Source organism: Phalacrocorax aristotelis, unplaced genomic scaffold (assembly GCF_949628215.1).
Source record: "Phalacrocorax aristotelis unplaced genomic scaffold, bGulAri2.1 scaffold_119, whole genome shotgun sequence".
In the NCBI taxonomy this organism is placed as follows: domain Eukaryota; kingdom Metazoa; phylum Chordata; class Aves; order Suliformes; family Phalacrocoracidae; genus Phalacrocorax; species Phalacrocorax aristotelis.
This window is the reverse complement of record NW_027441177.1, coordinates 92,122-101,429: the sequence shown is the minus strand read 5'-3', so window position 1 is coordinate 101,429 and position 9,308 is coordinate 92,122. Positions and strand designations below refer to the sequence as shown.

Below are 9,308 nucleotides of genomic sequence, written 5' to 3'. Positions count from 1 at the left end.
CGCCACATTCCCACGTACCCTGTGCAGCAGGGCAGGGATGACTCCTCGAGAGGCCACACCCAGAGTTCTGGCTGCTCAGCCAGCACACAGTGAAGCTCAAATCAGGGACCTGAATGAAACTTTCCCCAGAGGTATAAAAAGTTTTGCGTGACACAGTGGGAGGATCTAAAAGAAATGGCATAGTTTTTGCTCAGAGAAACCTGTCTTAACTTGTCTTTGTCTTTTCCTATAGGACCCATACCCAGAGGCAGCAGATGTCGAACAGCAGCTCCATCACCCACCTCCTCCTCCTGGCATTTGCAGACACGCGGGAGCTGCAGCTCCTGCACTTCTGGCTCTCCCTGGCCATCTACCTGGCTGCCCTCCTGGGCAATGGGCTCATCATCACCGCCACCGCCTGCGACCACCGCCTCCACACCCCCATGTACTTCTTCCTCCTCAACCTCTCCCTCCTCGACCTGGGCTCCATCACCACCACTCTCCCCAAATCCATGGCCAATTCCCTCTGGGACACCAGGGACATCTCCTACATGGGATGTGCTGCACAAGCCTTTCTGTTTGTCTTTTTAATGTCATCAGAATTTTTTCTCCTCACGGTCATGGCCTACGACCGCTACGTGGCCATCTGCAAACCCCTGCACTACGGGACCCTGCTGGGCAGCAGAGCTTGTGTCCAAATGGCAGCAGCTGCCTGGGCCACTGGGTTTCCTCTATGCTCTGCTGCACACAGCCAGTACATTTTCACTCCCCCTCTGCCAAGGCAATGCCCTGGAGCAGTTCTTCTGTGAAACCCCCCAGATCCTCAAGCTCTCCTGCTCGGACACCTACCTCAGGGAAGTCGGGATTCTTGTGGTTAGTGCCTGTTTAGTGTTTGGCTGTTTTGTTTTCATCCTTTTCTCCTACGTGCAGATCTTCAGGGCCGTGCTGAGGCTCCCCTCTGAGCAGGGACGGCACAAAGCCTTTTCCACGTGCCTCCCTCACCTGGCCGTGGTCTCCCTGTTTATTGGCACTGGCACATTTGCCTACCTGAAGCCCCCCTCCATCTCCTCCCCATCGCTTGACCTGGTGGTGGCAGTGCTGTACTCGGTGGTGCCTCCAGCAGTGAACCCCCTCTTCTACAGCATGAGGAACCAGGAGCTCAAGGATGCAGCCCATTAAGGAAGTGATTTCATGGATATTTGTCAATATCAATAAACTTTCCATCACTCTCCAAAAATGACATTTAGTGTATCCCAATGAAGACCTTTACTTTGTTTACTGATTTTTTTTTTTTAGCTCTACCTGTTCTATTATTTATTGTTGTTACGTTACTACATAATCGATTGTATTCATCTTACCCTCCTTATAAATGAACCTATCCCTGTCTATTACCTCAAACCTGCATTGATGTTTTTTGTAGTGCCTTTTCAGAGCTGACACTCTCACAGCATCTCTGTAAGAAAATGATGCCTCCATCAGGCAGGACCTCAAGATTTGGCTGTTCTTCCAAAGCTGATGTCAACAACAGGCCCAGGAATTTCCCCCCAAAAGGGCCTGAGCAGAAAGCTCATCGTCACCTTGGTGGCTGCTAGAGATCAAGGGTTGGGTTTAGGACACAGTCCTTGTTGTCAATTGACAGAGGAGGCAGTGAATGCTCACTGAGACACTGCCATACTGCGCCGTCCCAGTGCGTGGCAGGGCAGAGGCATCCTCCAGGAGAGGAATGTGGAGCTGCCTCCAGCGCCCGCAACACATGCATGGACCGTGTCACTGACTGGAGCCCCACAAAGTGAGAGATCGCCCAAGGGGGAGTCAACCATAGGGAAAGCATTAAATCAACGTGCAAGACACAAAATTATCTTTCTTAATGCGGTAGGTATGATGGAAATGTTGAGAAGATTAAAAAAAAAATGAAGCAACAAAGAAATAAAATGAAAGATGTAGAGAGGAGGAAGTGTCCTCTTGCAACCTGAAGCTTCAAACATTGTTGATGTTGCTATCCTCCTTGCTTTGTTCTGTCTTGTTTTAATATCCTGATCTGTGGGGGGATTTCGTGTACTGCCTTTGTTTGCAAAGGCAAGTGATCCTAGGATTGGGCTGGGATGCAGTTACAGGGACACGGGCACGTGGTGCCAGTGTAGGTGTCCTGGGACCCTCTGCCCAGGCTCCAGCTGCCGCTTCCGAGGGCCTCTCGTCTCCAGCAGGTTCCCTGTGACAGCTGCCAGTGCCAGGCATGGACTGCAGAGACACTGGCTCCTCCAGAGGCAGCGCTGGATACTCACAGTCAGACAGCGGAGCGCTGCCTGGAAACCAGAGAATTTCTGACACGTGTTTCAAAGGATGAGCATGACCTCCTCAGCTGAAACAACTGAATACTTGCAATGAAATGTCAGTGTTTCCCCATGGTTTCTCGAAATGGGGAGTTTTCAGGATGTGCATTAATAGCAAGAGCAGAGCTATTGACCTTCCACTAGACTTGCATTGTCAGTGCTCTGTCTATTAGGCTGTGCATTTCATCTCCCTCATCTTTCATGCATTCCCACCTGTCCTACCTAAACTGACCACGTCTGATGTCACCTTTCCAGCAGCCCATCTGCACATAAACACTTGCAATTGCTCTCCAGATTTCGCTTCCCCTCACTCTTTGCTCATTCAGGCACCTCTCAAATACACAGCTGCTGTTTTGAGCAGAAGGGAGTTAAAGGCTGCCTATTGTTCCATAGTCTTTCTAAATGTGTCTTTAGTGAACTCTTTAATTGTGTTTTTTTATCATATCTTTTCTGTCAAAAACATTTCCTGCATGATTTTGCCTTGTGGAAGGTGAACCTCATTTGTGGCAGCTTGTACTTGGCATACAATTGAGGGGTGGGTTTTACTTCAATGGTGAACCTTATCGGTTTTACTTTGTTTGTTCAAAAAATAAGAACCATCCCCCTTTGCCTTTGTGCAGCCTGTTCTCAAAGGAAAGCAGGTGGGAGCTGGCATGAAGGAGCTGCAAAACCCAGCTGCAGAGACCAGTGGAGCAGTCTGATGTAAGGAAAAGCAACACAAGACCCAGGTGCCTGACGAGAGACATGCTGGGGCTGGGGAGGTGCGGTGGGAGGTTGTCCTTACTGTGTCAGACCTGAAGGGACAGCTTCTCTGACCAGTCCAGATCTTCCTAGGAGAGACCCTGGGTCAGTATCTATTGGAGAGTGCTGCCATCGCCTCTTCTCTAAACTGAAAAATATTAATCTACACCCTTTAAAATAAAAAGTCCTTTTTATTAGAAGCTCCTTGAAACCTTTCTCCATAAGTCACTAGGAAACTTCTCTACTTCACTGTACAAGACTTGAAGTAAATTAGAGGAAGAAATAGAACTCGTTTGGGCTTTCTTTATTTTAATGAGCCCCATCGCGTCTTTGGTGCCGAGTCCTTCAACCTTGGGACTGAGAGGAGATTGCGCAAACCTTTCCTTAAGTTAAAGTCAGAAAAAAACCCTGAAGTGTCTTGAAGTAGGACCGAGTCCCTCTGAGGAGGGCCATTTCTGAGAAAGGCTCCCCAGGGACTCGTTAGGGCAGATAGCTGGAAGCCGTGACTCCAGGGAGGCCAAGGTAATGTGCCGGCAGGTCGGATGCTGGGAAAACCCTGGCTTTGCCTCATGAAGCAGAAAGGCCAAGCTCTGAGCCCCAGCCCCGGGGAAGGCAGATCCTGTCCCTCACACAGCGCTCAGGGCCCTTCCTGGGGCAGGGGGCTGTGGGGTGTGTGATGCTGAGTGAAGGACAAGGGTATGGCAGCGCCCAGCCTCACTGGGGTGTGCAAGGAGGCGAGGAGGCCCCCGTGCCTGAGGACAACATGTCTCCTCATAGGCCTTGCTGGCAGAGACACTTGCCAGAGCCACGGGGACAAAGCCTTGGGTTCTCCTGGCAGCTTCCAGCCTTGCCAGCGCTCTTTGCCTTCTCTACCAGAGCTTCTCCTGTGCTGTCCCACAGCTGCTTCTTCTTCCCTGCACGCTGGAGACACCCCCCCTCGCTTCCCCACCTTGCTCTCACCTGCCATTGCCATACAGTCACTGACGTCTGTCTGTCCTCATGCTCTGTTCTGTGAGACACAGAGACAGACTGATCCCATCCTCCTTCGGGAGGACTTCATGTACCACAGCACGACCCTTTGAGGGACATCTCTTCCTCCTCATGGCCACTCCCCACCTCCCAGGCTGCCCTGTGTGGCAGTGCTGCTCTCTCCTGCTCTTCCCTCCCTCCAAGGAAAGCTCCACCACCTGGGAAACCACCCTTCAAGCAGGCGTCCCAGCGCGGCAGCCTTCCCATGGCCTTTCCCCTGAGCACCGTCATCCCCCCAGGCTGCCGCCCTTCAGATTCTCCATAGACACGGCCAAGCTGCGTGCCTGCTGCTGCCCCATCAGGCCCCCGGGCAGAGAGACACGACACCCAGAACACAAGCCCCCTTCGTGCAGTGAGCCCGGCTCCTTCGGCAGAGGGGATCTCACAGTCACTGTGCCAGCCAGGTGCCTCCTGCCGGCCTCTCGGAGATGCTGGCAGGTGTCAGCTTACAAGCCCATACCCCAGCCATGGGTCAAGGGCTGACCCACCAGCTCTTTCAGAAAGAAGTGACCTCACAGTCCCTTTCCCAGCCACGGTCCTGCTCTTGGCCTGTCACCTCCAGAGGCACAAGTGACCTCACAGACCCCTTCACAGCCTTTGGCTTCCTCCTGGATTGGGAGTTCCCGAGACACAACTGACCACACAAGATGTACTCAACTGTCACCCTCCTTGTGGCCCTGTAGCCCAGTACCTGACCAGATAAAAGTAAGCTTCGTTCATCAAATTTATCAGAGGGATTTCCTACCAATACTTTGAGTGGAAAAAGGTTCCTCAGAGGAACTGCTGTATTTATACTGGTGCGATTTATATCTCTACTTCTGCCCCGCGGTTCTTTCTTCTTCCTCTGTCTCTTCTGTCTTCAAAAAGCTCTCCAATGACAAGAGAGTCTTTGAATGAGAGAATAACTGAGGTTGGAAAGACCCCTGAACACCATTGTGCTGGGTGTCGCTCAGATGGAGCGAACTTCTCCAATAACAGCCCATATACTGCTGTGCTACATACTCGTGGCTAGAACAGTGTCGATCACACTAGAGTTGACTATGCGAGATGGATCAAGGTCTTCCTGTAACTTGGCATCATCCACAAGGAGTTGAAAATGTGTTTTGTCCCATCCTACAGAGGGATACTAAAAAGGTTCCACATGGGGGTCAAGGGCTGGTCACTGAGGGAAGCAACCAGTAAGTGTCTGCCAGGAGGACTTTGTACTATGGATGATATTTGACCCTCACCATTCAACCAACTTCCCACCCACCACATACTCCACTTCTTCAGTCCAGCTGTCAACAAGCTGTCAAGTGTGTCCCTGCCCACATCCTTTCTGCCCCACAGGCTGTAGGTGAGAGGATTGAGCAGGGGCGGGGATGGTGTTGGAAAAGGGCATCGTCAGACTGTGTCAGGGGGGCTGTTCTGGGCATCACTTAGACAACGATGAGAGAGGCTGTAGAAAAGAGTGGCACTAGTGAGGTGAGAGGAGCAGGCGGAGAAGGCCGCCTGCGTGCCCAGCTGGGCAGGAGGGCTGCCCCAGGGTGGCAGCGCTGGTGCACACAAGGGATGCCAGCGTGAACAGAAACTGGGAGACTGGGCCTAAGCACCAGGTTCTGAAAGCAGAGAGCAGGAGTGTCATGGTTTCACTGCAGGAGAGTTCCAGCACTGGGGCAAAAACCACAGAAGAAATGGTTCAGTACATCGGGGCAACAAACCTTCATCCAGCCCAGGCACTCTGCAGCCCCTCGTGCCAAACTTGCTCCCCAGCACGACAGGAGAGGATTGGCCCAGGGGCTCCTCAGGCATCTCCTGCTACCCCAGGGACAGGGCAGCCTGCCCCAAAGGATGTCTCTCTCCATGCCTCATGGGCACACACACAGTGCCCTGCTCCTCTCCCAGCACAGCCCATCTCCCCACAAGATGCCTTTTCCCAGCTAAGCACACCTGTGCTGGCCAGGCCGCCCATTCCTGCACCCTGCCCCCATGCTCCCCACAGACCCCGAGCTGGTGGTGCTGCTCTGCAGAGAAAGTGGGCTGTGGTTCACTGAGGGTAAGACAAATCACCCACCAGGCTCCTTTCCCTGTGCCTGCTGTGTCCCCTGGGCTTGCTGAGCTCCTGTTTGCCACTTCACACCCAGATTTAGCATATTGTTTCTGGGTGACACCGTGCTGGACAGGCTGGTGCTCAGTGGGGTCCATTCACTGCCAACTCCCTGGCACACGCTGTCCCTCCCTGCACATCCCCTCTGCTCTCCTGGCAGCTCCCAAGTCCCTCCAGAAAAACATTCACCTGCCACCAGCCCTGTCACATGCTCCAGAGCCCCAGGAGGGTCAGTCAGAGACCATTCACCACCTGCATGGGTGCTGGCCACAAACAAGCAGCACCTGAACCAGCCCTCAGTCCCTTGAAGGCCCTACTGGGACCATGACCTCATCACACTGAGCCCATGGAGAGCAAGCAAAACAATGAACCGATTCCTTGGGCATGCTCTTGAGAGCATTCTTGGGCCTGCTCTTGAGAGCAACTCTGGAAGAAGAGATAAGCCTTCAGGTACTGCACTCAGGAGATGCCCTTTCCTGATGGAAACGGTGTTGTGGTGTTATGTGCCTTCCTGAACTCACAGCACTAGAACACAGCAGGACCGTGACCAATCTCCAAGAGCACTCAGGCCTTACACCCGCTCAGCAGCTCAGGAGGAGAGTGTGGATGTGGGAAGAGAGCAGCTCTGAAAAGACCAAGAGCTGCTGCTCCCTGGCAGTGCTGCTGTGCCGGGACTCTTTTTCCCCCCACCTATGTCCACAGGCACGGCCCCCGCAGCTTCATAGAGGTCTCAGAGGAAGGGTCTTGCACAAAAAAATTGATGCAGAGTCCTTTTTTTTTCTGTTTAAATACACAGAGAGCACAGTTCCTCATTTACACAATCTCTGGGTCAAATTCAACAGTAGACAGTGAATTAGAAGTGGGATAGATAATAAAACTTTATTGTGCACTTGCACACACCCCAAAAGTATTTCAAGGTAAAATAGGCTTGTCATGAGTTCCATTCTGAGTGCTGTGGAGAAGGCAACAAGCAGTTTCTTGCACCTGAAAAACATCCAGTGATCAGTTTCCCCACTGCATCCTTGAGCTCCTGGTTCCTCATGCTGTAGAAGAGGGGGTTCACTGCTGGAGGCACCACCGAGTACAGCACTGCCACCACCAGGTCAAGCGATGGGGAGGAGATGGAGGGGGGCTTCAGGTAGGCAAATGTGCCAGTGCCAATAAACAGGGAGACCACGGCCAGGTGAGGGAGGCACGTGGAAAAGGCTTTGTGCCGTCCCTGCTCAGAGGGGAGCCTCAGCACGGCCCTGAAGATCTGCACGTAGGAGAAAAGGATGAAAACAAAACAGCCAAACACTAAACAGGCACTAACCACAAGAATCCCGACTTCCCTGAGGTAGGTGTCCGAGCAGGAGAGCTTGAGGACCTGGGGGGTTTCACAGAAGAACTGCTCCAGGGCATTGCCTTGGCAGAGGGGGAGTGAAAATGTACTGGCTGTGTGCAGCAGAGCATAGAGGAAACCCAGTGGCCCAGGCAGCTGCTGCCATTTGGACACAAGCTCTGCTGCCCAGCAGGGTCCCGTAGTGCAGGGGTTTGCAGATGGCCACGTAGCGGTCGTAGGCCATGACCGTGAGGAGAAAAAATTCTGCTGACATTAAAAAGACAAACAGAAAGGCTTGTGCAGCACATCCCATGTAGGAGATGTCCCTGGTGTCCCAGAGGGAATTGGCCATGGATTTGGGGAGAGTGGTGGTGATGGAGCCCAGGTCGAGGAGGGAGAGGTTGAGGAGGAAGAAGTACATGGGGGTGTGGAGGCGGTGGTCGCAGGCGGTGGCGGTGATGATGAGCCTGTTGCCCAGGAAGGCAGCCAGGTAGATGGCCAGGGAGAGCCAGAAGTGCAGGAGCTGCAGCTCCGCGTGTCTGCAAATGCCAGGAGGAGGAGGTGGGTGATGGAGCTGCTGTTCGACATCTGCTGCCTCTGGGTATGGGTCCTATAGGAAAAGACAAAGACAAGTTAAGACAGGTTTCTCTGAGCAAAAACTATGTCTGGTTTCTGGTTTAAAGACGGTAGCGGGACTCGTCAATCCTCCCGCATCACCCCCAAGTGCACCCAGGTCCTCGAGCAAAAGCAATGCCACGAATGGGTTTGCCTTTGCCTGAGGCAGGAAGAACCCAGACTGTTTTCCCAGAGGCTGGTGCGTGACAGGGGGTGTGATACACCCGCTCCGTGCCGTGCCCTTTGGCCCAGGTGTCTGTGAGGGTGTTTCAGAAATGAGTCCCATTGTCTGACTCAGTTCTCTCTGGGGTGCCATGTCGCCACAGGACTTGGACTTGTTTTTCGAGCCCCAGGAGAGTGATCCGGGCGGTGGTGTGGGGCACGGGGTATGTTTCCAGCCAGCCGGGCGTTGCTTCCACCATTGTAAGCACATGGCGCTTGCCTTGGCGGCTCTGTGGGAGTGTGATATAGTCAATCTGCCGGGCCTGCCCATATCTGTATTTCAGCCATGGTCCACGTCCGATGCTTCCCCACAAGGCGACAGGACCCATCAGTGAGCAGGGCACACTGCTGCTCATTTTCTGGCAGTTTGTTCCACAGTGGGGCCTCTTCAGCACGTGGCACCCCCTCCTCTGGGGATATTCCAAAGCCTTTGCCCTCTGCCCAGTCCATGGTCACTTCCAGGATTCCTGGGCGACTGGGGTTTCCTATTCAAGCCCGCTGGGTGATCAGTGCGACCCATTTACTCCATGTAGCATCACTTTGTGCTAATCCCACCTGGCACTGCTTGTGGTTCTCCCGAGTGCGGGGGGCTTTGAAGAGCTCTTGGCGCACAACGGGCACCCAGCCTCTGTTCGCACCATACCCGATCGTCGCTCATGGGCTCTTACCTGAGCCGGTCACACACCGACTTCCTGCATCCTTCTCTTCCTGCCTATTAACATTACAATTGTAGTATCAAACTACCAGCAATCAGGCTTGCACTAATAATCCATGGTCTAGTCTGGGTTTAAACCAAGTTCGAGAGCAAGGCACACCACACCGATGGCTGCTGTGGGATAAGCCTGCTCTTGAACCACACCGGGTGATGCACGGCCCAGGAGTGAGTGACCTGAACCAACAGGCACATCAGGAACCGCCACCTGCATTTTTCCCTCTACCTCACGTATGGGTCACCCACACAGCTCAGTGCATTGGAAAACGCTTT

At 53.3% G+C, this 9,308-nt stretch overlaps 2 pseudogenes; one reads left to right on the top strand and one right to left on the bottom strand.

Annotated features, from left to right (window-relative positions):
* Positions 1-251: 251 nt before the first annotated feature.
* On the top strand, positions 252-1,669 carry LOC142051000 (olfactory receptor 14C36-like; annotated as a pseudogene).
* Positions 1,670-6,461: 4,792 nt separating this feature from the next.
* On the bottom strand, positions 6,462-8,074 carry LOC142050997 (olfactory receptor 14C36-like; annotated as a pseudogene).
* Between the last annotated feature and the right edge of the window lie 1,234 nt (positions 8,075-9,308).